This window comes from Cupressus sempervirens, chromosome 5 (assembly GCF_028749045.1).
Source record: "Cupressus sempervirens isolate cs-2001-9-10 chromosome 5, ASM2874904v1, whole genome shotgun sequence".
Taxonomy (NCBI): Eukaryota; Viridiplantae; Streptophyta; class Pinopsida; order Cupressales; family Cupressaceae; genus Cupressus; species Cupressus sempervirens.
In genome coordinates, this window is record NC_143122.1 from 35,409,750 (window position 1) to 35,422,213 (window position 12,464).

Genomic DNA, 12,464 nt, shown 5'->3' on the forward strand with positions numbered 1-12,464 from the left:
TGATTCTAAAACCATGGGTGTGTGTTTAAAAATAACCACAAACTCCCACTTCTAATGCATGTGGGATTAAAACTTTTCAACCTCCGCCGGTGTTTGAAGATCTCTAATGACCCATAAGGAAAATCTGGCCATTTTACAAGTTCTCCAGCCACACTGTCCTTTCTCTCGACGACAAACAATTCCGATGAACTTTGCTGAGATTTCGGCATAGTTTCATCTCTTACCGGCGTGGTTTCATGGTCTCCGGCCCGACTTTGATTTCTCCAGTACTAACAATCTTTCAAAATCGACTTTTTCTAATTTTTTCCGCGTCCACAACAATAAGGTCTTCTGGCCAAGTTTACTGCAGCACAAAGGAATATACCGGCATCGTCTAAAGTTTTCGAGCCACTTTTTTTTCCACCCAACTGCGCAGTTTTTCAGCATTTAATTCCGAGAAGACATGCAGCATCCATCCATCTACTAACATGGAGACTTTGACATTCCAACAAACTGCAAAGTCAGCACCGAGTCGGCCCTTACTTGACACATCACTTTGGCTTGCCTGCACAGACTGTATCACAACGTCATTCATACGGACAACCCAGTCAACAGACATGTCATCCTAGTAAGTTGTTTTTTTCGCTAACATCAGCCAGTCGCTAGGTTAAAATTCACGGTCGTTTGACCGTCAAACCTAGTCATTTTACAATTGCTGCGATGATTGTTTGACCATCAAATTTAAGAACGCAATTTTCCATCCAAACCCCTTTCTAGATTGCTTCTTGCCTTGGCAGCCTGACTTTGCAAGCCCATGAATTGGACATTTGGACTCCGATTCAGGTGCAATTTTTTTTGAAATTGGGTAGAATTTCCTTAATTTTCTAATAGCAGTGTTGTTTTCTAGTTTTCATGCAAGGATTTTGCAAAAATTGAGTTTTTTTGCAACCGTACCTACATAATCCGACATTTTACAACTTCAAATGCTCCGTACGAGCACATCTGGTCACTTTTTCAACTTTTGTTTTTTTTGAAATTGTGTTGTTTTTTGTCTACTTTCTAGATCTGAAGTCATATTCTAGGGTTGCGTGGACAAAATTCTCACTTTCAGAACTAGGACTATTTTTACATTGTAAAGCTTTGATAACTTTTTAAAATTGTTGTATATCTAAGCTACAGTGCTTAGTGACAGATTTGGCCCTCATAAGGTAGTTGTAAAAGCAAAATTTGAAAGTCCACTTTGTTCATTTTGACAAGTGGCCGATTGTACACATACTACTTATAAAGTGTCAAAAGCATCTTTTTTGGAGGGGTCTTTTGATTGAGAGAAAGGAGGGGTGTGTACTATGTTCTTGTGTCTCTTCCTTGTGCTCTTTTCATTTCTACATCATGGGTTTTAAATGTCCTCCTCTAACTTCACACAATTATTCTACATCGAAAGATATTGCATGGAGTAGATTAATAGAAAAAGGATATAGTCTTTATGTTGATGGTAAAATTCCTAAACCTGTTGATGCTAAAGAACTCATTGAATGGCAAGGATAAGACCAATAGGCATTAGGAGCTATCAGGAGTTGTGTACATTACCAATTGTTGAGAATCCAAAGAAGCTTGGGATAAACTTGAAAAATTATATGGTAAGGTGGATGAAGGAAAGGGATTTCAAATTGAGGGTGATCTCCTTCTCTTGGAACCAAAGAACTTTGACAGAATTCAAGATTATATCAACAAAGCCAATGAGTATAGGGCACTTCTTAAAGATTGTGGAAATCCCATGAAGGGTGACAAGTTGTTTCATCACATCCTAAAGAGACTACCTTAAGAGTATGCTTCATTTGTTTCGAGTTTTAATACTCACAAGTTCACTACAGGATCTGCTTACCAAAAGCCTTCATTTGATGCATTCGCAAAAATGTTGATTGTTGAACAATCTCACTTGATGGATTAAGGACTTCTCAAGTCATTAAAGACCAAAGCCTTGGTGGCTAGTGACGAGCACCAATCAAGTCAAGGAGGGAAAAGCAACAACAACAAGAAGTAGTGGAAGCAAATATCACAACAATCCTCCTCACAACAACGCAATTCTTCTTCAAACAAGAAGGAAAGTAATGAAAAGGACAAACTTTTTTGTGCATATTCCAACAAGCCAAATTATGTCGAGCATCATTGCAAGAGAAAAAGGATCGATGAGTTCAAAAACCTACTCAAGAAGAACAAGATTCAAGTGCCAACTACTTCCAAGGATTCAACTCCAAGCTCTTCAAAGGGTAAAGGGCAAGCACTTATGGCAAACACAAGTTCTTCGGAATGGATACTTGACTGTGGTGCCTCTAACCAAATGGGTTCTTCAAAGGGAGACTTTTCTTCATTGAAGTAGTAAAAGGTACCACAAATCTTTGTGGGAGATGATACTAAAATGGAGGTTGAAAGAAAAGGACATGTGGAAATGCACAATGGGGAATTCAATGATGTTCTCTACGTTCCAAACCTTAGCTCCAGTCTCCTATCAATTTACCAAATCACTCACCTTGGAGATGGTCATAAAGTTGAGTTCCTTCTAGATTCAATGATGGTGCTAAGTGTTAGATATGATTCATTGGTTGCAGTGGGGAAAGTTAATCATGACAAGAGGTTTTCTTCCTTGCCTCACTTTGTGCCTAAGTGTCTTTCTCAAGCCTTGTTGACTCACTCTACTTCACAAATCACATTATGGCATGAGTGGTTTGGTCACCTTGACTTCCGCTCTCCTCAGTAACTTTGCTCAAAACACATGGTCAAAGGTCTACCTAAAATCAACTTTTCTAAGGGAGAATATTCATCATGTTAGGTGGATATGCATCTCGAGGAGAAGTATGATAAAGGGAAGTCTTCTAGAGATCTAGTTATTCTTCAATTAGTTCACATGGTTTTAGAAAGACCCTTTGAACTGACCTCAGTCAGCCAAGCCGCTACATCCTCATATTTGTTGATGACTTTTCAAGATTCACTTGGGTCTACTTCCTTCATCATAAGAGTGAAGTGGTTCTTAACCTTCAAGACTTTAAGACTCATGTTGAACACAAATCAAGGAAAGCCATCAATGTTCTAAGGGTCGACAATGAGAAAAGATATGTAGATAGAAGACTTAGAGACTTTTACAAACTTGAGGGGATTGATCTTCAAAACCCACCAGCATGCAGTCCACATCAGACAGATGTTGCAACTATGAGGATTAGGACTCTCAAAACCATGGCAAGTTGCATGATAAAAGCCAACTCTCTCGATCCCACACTTGAAGTTGAAGCCATTAGTAGTGCTACTCACATACTTAACAGGTCTCCTCATAATGCCTTAGACGGGAAGACTCCTTTTGAGGAATGGTGCGGCAAAAAACCAGTTGTGAGTCACCTTTGAGTCTTCGGTTGTCCAGCATGGGCAAACCTATCTTTCAGGGGATGCAAGACATCAACACATAGGTCTTGTACCTTCTTAGGATATGAAGACAATGCGAAGGGTTATAGACTTATGGATCCAGAGACTCACGAGATTTTTGTGGAGAAGGATGTTCACTTTGAGGAAAGTTTATCCAGCTTGTCCTCTGCTTCTCTCTACACATCATACATAGTGGAAACTGATAGTGACACTAGCGATAATGCTTCAACAAGTTCAGACACGTGGGGTTCTATTGACAGTTGTAGTAAGAGGTCACGCCATCATTATAGTCCACATGCTTACATTACCATAGTGAAAGGTCCAACATAGCATGGTACAGCTCGTCTTCCAACTCCAGCTTCAGTTGACTTGGGAGACAGTCTTGAGGACTTACATCTTCTCATTGATGACGATGATCCTTCTACAGTTGTTGCGAGGGCTCACTCTGACCCTCATGTCCATTCTCTACATGATCAATCTTCACAAGTTGGTGTGATTGTGGATCCTTATGAACATCAATTAGAGGAGGTCTCTTTGTCAGTTGAGGAGACAGATGGTTCATTGGAATAGGTTCAACAAACATCCTTGCTAGATCTGCATTCGTTCTTTGCAGCACAGTTGGAAGGGGTGAGCTCCAACGTCAACACAAGGATACTTGAGCAAGTTTCAGGGCCACCATACATCTTCAGGATTGTACCTTTGGCATTATTTCTTCCAAAGGGGAGGAACATCATCCAAGATTCATGGATCAACTTCTTCCTCGGAGAAGCTTTCACGGATAGGCATTCTTCATTTTGGGGGGGGGGGGACTTTTTCCTCTTATGAGGTTCCTATTCTTCTCATTCTTCACTTTTGTATATACTGCATGTATGTCGTAATGGGGAGGGTTTTTCTCATGAGGTTTTCCCTCTTTCTCCGTTTTACGAGAGATTGTATTTTCATTATGTACATGGGTAAGTAACATGGCCTAGTAGTCGGTCTCATTCTACATTTCATCTTAGTTTTCGTAAGCTTAAGGCAGGGTGTTGGTGTAAATACGTATTTACTATTTACACTTAAGTTTACTTAGGTTAATGCATTATTTTATTATTTTATTTTGTGAGACACTTAGGAGTTTGTGCACCTTTTTGAGTTGCCATGTTGACAACACAGGAGTACGCAACTCTACTTTAGCACATGGTGTCGACAACATTGATTTACATGTCACACCCTTCTAGGCTTATCCTCTCATCACCACAATTACTTCCATGCTTAATGGAGGTTAACCCATATCTAGTGGATATTTGCCTAGTTCTATGACTTATCATGTAGCTGATTACGAGGCATTCTAAATATATCTCAGAGACCTTTATATATAGGCACTCCTAGTGTGCTCTCAACATGGCATATTGAATATATCATCATTCTTATCATAATCTCTCTCTTGATCTACAATTGTGCTTGTGTTTGAGTTCTTAGTTCTTGGGTGAATTTTGCCCTTTGGCAAATTCTTACAATATTTTTAGTGCAACGGTTATACAACCTATAGGTTTCAGTCTACTCACCGTATCCGCAAAAATGCAAGACTCCAAATTTTGATCTACTTTTTTCTTGTTTTCATGAGTAAATTGAACACATGATAAGAGAAACATTCTAGAATGACTAACATTCAGTTTTTTGTCATGACTAACATTCAATCTTTTGTCCGAATATGCTTCATTCAAAGTTGACATGCCAAGTGCTCAGAGTTAGACTGAGAATTCAAATCTAGTAAGAAAATTAGAATTTCATGAACGAACAAAAGAAATTTGAGAATATTCAAATGAAGAATAGAAAAAAATAGCAGAAAAGATGGCTTAAGAGAAGAATATAAAAACATATTTTGATAGAATAATAGGAAAATAAAATAATATTACAAAATTTGCAAAGCTAAGAGCAATTATTTTATCGATAACTTATCTATAAATATGAAAAAAAATCCTAAGGACCTGCACACCAAATATTCAAATAATCATGAGATCTTGTGAGCGAAAAGACAAAAAAGGAGAATGAAAACAAATTAACATAGAATAAACCCTAACAATCATTCAAGGGAGCAACGGGGGACAAGGAGTAGAGAAAGGGAGATTCATGAGGAAGGACGGGAAAACTCCAAAACAATTAAGCCAAGAGAGAAGTATATTTTAACTTGGGTGAACCAGGTAAAGCAACCCTTTGCACATTGCCTTTAAAAGTATTTCCCTTGTATGTTTTCCTTTATACACTCTTTACAAACTTTCTTGTGTGTTAACCTTAAGGAAACTATAAATCAAAGCTTTTGATGTGAGAAATATAATACTATAAAAATTTTAATACACGTGTAAGATTACACAATAGACAAAAATTCATGTATGCCATAGTGCTAAGATAGTTGTCATGTTAACCAAAACTAATAACCTCATGGAAGCCCTAGCTATCTAGGTTGCAGTGGAACAATGCTATCAACGTGGCTAGAAAAGAATTATCTACGAGACTGACTCACAGGTGGTTGTGAATTTATTGAATAGAAGAAACCTTGTGCATGTGGATTGGCATTTGGCTCTAGTTATTCAACAAATCATTCAGTTATGCAATTCTCTAGATTCTGTGTCTTTTATGCATATCCCTCATGAGTGGAACAGTGTGGCTAATTGTCTAGCTAAATGGGCCTCTGAGCATGGGCCGGCTTGGAACATTATTGATCATAGGATGCTTACCCTTGATTTATCTCAGATGCTAGTTCAACTTGTGGACCAGGATAAAGCTTTGTAGTTCTCTTTGTTTCTTGTGTTGTACTACTCTCTTTGGTATTCAATAAAAATTTTACCCCTCTTTTAGTCAATGAGGACTTCTTAATCGATATAGACACAACTGCAACAACCGAATTGCTTGATTTTTTATCATAAATTGAAACATTGTTGATCTTAAAACACAACCTTATAATTCATTTACACAAGTGCCCAATACTTAATTTATACATTCATAGTAGATTGTAATAAAACTTTTGGTATACTTTCCTTAGTATAGAAAAATGCATAGCTTTTTTTGAAATGACCTCCCACATTTTGTCATTGCCATGTTTTATCTCGGATTTGAAACTATTATAGAACTCCTTCAAGGAATAAAAGGAAAAATGTAGTTGAGGAATCTAAAATGTAAATTTCTTATACCTTTACTACTATTTTTACCATTCCTATAAGATAAAAATAAACTACTTGAACAACTTTGATCACCCTTTTGAACAGAATTCAAACTTTTATTATCAGCTATATGTTTTAATTTACATTTTCATTGAAACTGGCAATAGCTATTACAATGAAAACAACAGATATTAATATTATTATAAATTTGCCTCAACCTCTTCATCTTGATCATGTCCTCCTCCTCTGTTTTCTCTTTCTCTTGATCATGTCCTCCTCCTCTGTTTTCTCTTGATCATGTCCTCCTCCTCTACCTTGGTTTGGATTGCTTTTGGTTTTCATGTGTTTCAAGTGTCTAATTTGAAGGAAAAAACTTTCTCATCAATTTCCCCGTTTGAATGACAGACAATCTTTTTGCATGAGACACGAGAGATAAAAAAAAAAAAGTGATTGAAGTGAAGGGTATTCAAAGTAAGAACTTTCCACAATGAAGCTTCATAAACAAATTATCTCAACTGCTTTGTTTCAGAAATTGGTTTCAAATACTCTTTTTAATAATAGAAGCTTCATAATTTTTGAATAATGACCATCTTATAAGCCGCTTAAAAATCTTCTAATTTGAATTTGAGATATAACCCAGCATTCTACTTCCTAGAACTACTCTATCATTGTCTGCAAGAATATCACAATCTTCTGGCTCTTCATTACATCTTCTATATCATTAACTACAGGAGTGTTCCACTCTGCTAGCTCTTCATAACATATTTTTACAATTTCCACCAATTTTTTTCCTATAAAAAATATCATCGTCTTAATGCACCAGTAAAAATAATCACTTCTATTTTTTTAATCAATAAAATAATCACTTTTATTGATTTCTAAAATTAGTAAATAATTATTCTAGGACATGATCAATTTCTAACAAAATAACCTTTTCTAATACGAAATTGAGACTTTATACAGACCCAACATGAAAACAAGATTACACAACATTGAGTAAAAACAGATTTAAAAGATACATTTGAACTAGAAAAATGAAGTACTGATCGTCCTAGAATCGAAATTATAATACAGATATTTCATTAGACTTTCCTAAAACAGGAAAATGAGAATAAATTTACAAGAGTCCACAGCCAAAAACACATGGGAACATTAAAAAACAGATAACAAAACTTAATTCGATAGCTAGGGAGGTATTGTATGGAGATTTTCGAAAACAAGATGCATGCAAATGCATAAAACTGAAACAAATTAGAATTCCCATTGTTCATGGCAGCTAAGGCACATAGAATTGCGTCATCTCATAAACAATCAGCAAACGAAAACCCCACAGGTTTTTCTGTTCAATCTTTTCATTCATGAGGACTAATGGAAATTATGGAAGTGGTTGTGCTTGTGTCCTTTAACAATTCCGGAAATTCAGTTGTAATCCTTTCGTTCAGAGCATGATTGATATTTAGGTTTATTATTGAGCTGATAATAAGACCTTAGAATGTATTGTACTTGTTTCCACCTGAGGGCGATAAGTTCACCTTACAATCTTCCATCTCACAGTACTCTTAATCTTATCCATTTTTCAAGGTCCGAAACCAGGAGGCTTTCCAACCGCATTAACCATAGGAGCTGGAAAGGGAACATGGTATTCTACAAATAGGATGAAATCTTTCCTACTTAAATAGAGCTATTCTTACCTAATAAAGCAGGGGTTCTATGGGAGGGGCTTGGACTATATTTTTATCGAGCGGATGGCTCCATGATTATTTTTTAGGGGACTAAAAGTTTAATTAGAATCTTTTACTACAAAATAGGAGCCCCCAAATTTTAGCGTTCTTAATTTGAACGGGTGAAAATAGATAGGGCTGGACAGCTTAGGGAAGAATTTTGCCATTTGTTAATAATCTACTCCTAATTTTCCCACCATAATGAAATAATCCCACCAAACAAGTTTATGAAGTAATATAATTTTTATTTTTAAAATTTATGAGACGGCCAGCTTCTTTGAATTTAGGAGCTGATTTTTTTGAAGTTAATTCACATATAAATCCATAGGACCACGTCCCTTTTTAATTATCCCTAAAAAATCTCAGTGGCACCTGCTCTATTTTTAAACAAGCCGGTGCCCATAGGACCCCAGCGTAACATTAATTAAAATTCTTATTGAATAACATTATTTTCTGTGGGAAGATTACTACTTCATTTTTCTTAATCATAACCATTGTGCATTCAAACAGCTATGTAATATTCTGTGGGAAGATTATTACTTCATCTTTCTTAATCATAACAATTATGGATTCAAACATTTTTGGATTGTATCATTGTTATTGCAAGTTTGAAATTAATTTCATTGCGCTCTTTTGAGAATGGATGTTATTTGAATTCCTTGTTAAGTGAAAAGGAGGTTAAAGTTTTAATTAAGTTTATAATTAATGTTTAGTCAAATCGAATACTTTTTCCTTGTTGGTGCACTTAAATATTAATAATTATAATTTATTTAGGATAATCCATTTGCATATTAGTTGTCACTGAAACACCTAGCACATGGTGTAGGAGAGATTCACTTGCGCTTAGTGGTTGTCTCAGTCCTCTTTATTTCTCAAATCTACTTTTGTGTTCTTGTTGTATTATCATCCTCTCATTCGTCCACACGTTACATATATTTTGTTACATAGTAGAGGATGATCCACCTTTACTAGACATGTCATTACACGTTGTCTAATTGATAGCTTACTGTAGAATTTTATAGCTAAAGTTGCATTTAACTATTAATAGTTGAAGACCAACAACTTGCATCTTTTTTTATTTTTTCCTCCAATTTGTTAAGATACTTTTATAAAAACTCTAGAAATTTCTTCAGCAGCCGAGTTGCAACAGGGAGTGTCGACTTTCTCAGAACCTTAAGGAGTCGAGTGACAAGCAATGCCGAGTCACAGGAAGTGCCGACTTGCTCGGAACCAATAGGGGTAGAGATGCTCAATCGCCAAAACGAGAGCTCAACAATAATGGAAAGCTCAACAAAGGAGGCCAAGTTACCAATCTAATAAGAGTTGAGTTACTCGGCTCAAACACATGCCGAGTAATGTGGGGAGATATAACAGCATTCCAAAAAACACGTAAATAAGTTATTTGATTCTCCTTTTTTTTGCAAAAGGTTACTAATCATGGACAGTGAAATGTATCAATGGAGATAACATCTAAAACACAATAGATTTAAGATCTGCAAGTATGCTTGCTTTCTTTCTATTAACTGAATCAAGCAAATAAAATCTGGAGAGTAAACTACAAACCTGAATGAACAAGATATCTAAATGCTTAAATCAAACTTTCAGCAACCTTTGGTTGCATATAGAATGTCTGAAGAGTACTATAAACCCTATTGTTCTACTAAACTAAACTTGCTCTCAAAATGTCTGGAGCTAACTTATAGAATAAAGGAACATTCCCCCCTTTTTTTCTCTTGCTGTTCACAAGAAATCCCCCTCTCATTTTCGAATTTCAGACTGACCTACCATGTTTAATGGTTCTGACTCCTGCAGCTACCGACCATCAGACTTTGTAGCTGGTCTCATAGAGCGCAAAGGACAACAAGGACATTAAATATTTTAACACTTCCCCTTTGTCCTGAGCTGATAATTCCAAGATAACTATTGATCCAAATCTACACCTAGACTTCCCCTTAGCTGCACAAAACTTGCTATTTCCAATGGCCTAGTGAAAATGTCCACCAACTGTTGCTCAAACTTACAATATTCGATTTTGATTTCTCCATTTTCCACTAGCTCTCTAATGAAATGATATATGATCTCAATGTGCTTACTTCTCCCATGGAAGATTGGATTCTTTGTCAATGCAATTGAGGAAATGTTGTCAGAAAATATTTTGGTTCCATCGTCTTGCTTTTCATTCAAATCTACTAAGATTCTTCTTAGCCAAATTGCTTGACACGCTGTTGCAATTGCTGCTATCTATTCAACATTTATTGCGAATTGAGCAACAATTTTTTGCTTCTTACGTGCCCATGAAATTGCATCCAAACCCATGTGAAACATATAACCGGAGGTTCTCTTCCTATCATCTAGACTCCCAGCCCAATCACTACTAGTGTAACCAATTAGCATATTGTTGCTGCATTTGTTGCTTTGTATTCAACCTCTATTGTAGATTGAGCAACAATTTATTGCTTCTTGAATGCCCATGAAGTTGCATCTGAACCCATGTGAAACATATAACCGGAAGTGTTCTTCCTATCATCTAGACTCCCGGCCCAATTACTATTAGTGTAACCAATTTGCCTAAATTCATTATCAGCAGTATATAAAATGTTAAATAACTTGGTGCTATTCACATACCTTAGGATCCACTTTCCCGCTTGCCAATGGTAATCCTTTGGTGCTTCCATGAATCTAGAAATCAGACTTACTACATGCATCATATCATGCCAAGTTGTTCTCAAATACGTCAAGCTTCCAGCCAAGCATTTATACAATGTTGGATTCACATTTCTGCTGCAATCTTCCTTGCTCAACTTCAAACCTATAGATGTTGGTGTTGGGACTGACTTATCGTTTTGCATTTTGACTCTCTCCAAGATTTGATTGGCATATTTTTCTTAAGAGATAAAGATGGCATCATGCATTTGTTTTACTTCTATGCTTAGAATGTATTTCAAGATACCTAGGTCCGTCATCTCAAATTCACTCTTAATGTCATTCTTATCAATAAATGAAAATAGGCTTTCATTACCACTCATCTAGTTGCTACAACTGTTGTCCAAATACCATACCTCAAGGTTGCCTTCTTCACTAATGCTGCACATGATGAAGGCTGTGCGATTGTTTACTTGACCCACATTCACATCAGCCACATTTGCATTTTGTGTTCACTGATCTCCTTGCGTTTTCCAGCATTCACTCGCATAATGTCCAAATTTATGACAGTAATAACATTCTACATTAGTCTTCTTAGAGTTGTAGTTCTTCTTACCTCCTCTAGAGTTATTCTGAGAATTGCTTACTCCATCTTGATTGTCTGCTCATCCTGTGCTTTCTCCTCCAGCATTCCTCTATCCGGAGTTACCAAGACCTCTGCCTCTAGAGCCTCTATCGGTGCCATTTCTTCCTCTCCCCCTACCTCTTGTATTGGACTGCGCTTTAAAAGTTTGCTCTTGGGAAGATGTTGATCTGTTAATCCTGTGGTCATGGGTTTGTAGTTTACCCATCAACTCATCAATTGTCAAAGACTCTTCAATATCTTTTCAACTATTCTCTGCTTCTCATAATCTTCTCCATTTGATTTCAATTGGTTTATCGAACCGGATGTCCTTAAGCTAAAGTCTGAAATAGACTCATTATCCTTCATTTGAAGGTTCTCAAACTCTGTCCAAATCATTTGTAGCTTTACTACACCAACTTTATCAGTCGACTTAAAATTCATCTCAAGGATGTCCCATGCTTGAATAATTAGTTGTTGCTATCTTAGGAAAATTTGTTTGTCATGGTTGCCTCAATCAAGCTTAAAGCTTTTGCATCGCTTCTTGTTGACTACTTCAGCTGAGTCTTTTGATGGTTGGTGAGGGAAGCATATTGTGTTGGGTTGGCTACATCATTGAATCCATTTACCACAAACTCCCATAAGTCATTTGCAACCATAATAGTTCTCATCTTCTTTGCCCAAGTGTCATAATTTTATCTATTAAAAGACGGTGTCTATTGCCATGTCTTTCTTGCATCTCCAGCCATGTCTCCTACAAAATAATGCCCAAACTCACGAGGATGTGGGGTCTACTAGTTCTAATACCATGTTAAAACTCTAAATATTTCTTCAGTAGCCGAGTTGCAACATGGAGTGTCGAGTTGCTCGGCACCTTAAAGAGCCAAGTGACAAGCAATGCTGAGTCACAAGCATTGTCAAGTTGCTCGGCATCTATAGGGACGAAGCTGC

General features: G+C 36.6%; 1 long non-coding RNA gene across 15 annotated transcripts in view; it reads right to left on the reverse strand.

The window, feature by feature from the left end:
- The window catches only part of LOC149554452 (uncharacterized), a 291,407-nt gene that overhangs the window by 186,058 nt on the left and 92,885 nt on the right, over positions 1-12,464 (reverse strand). For 3 of the 15 annotated variants that reach the window (XR_016364359.1, XR_016364358.1, XR_016364370.1), the window contains one exon: positions 6,746-6,882. The exons of the other annotated variants lie outside the window; for them this stretch is intronic. This is a non-coding gene — a long non-coding RNA (uncharacterized LOC149554452). The remainder of the gene's footprint in view (positions 1-6,745; positions 6,883-12,464) is intronic. 15 annotated transcript variants of the gene reach the window in all.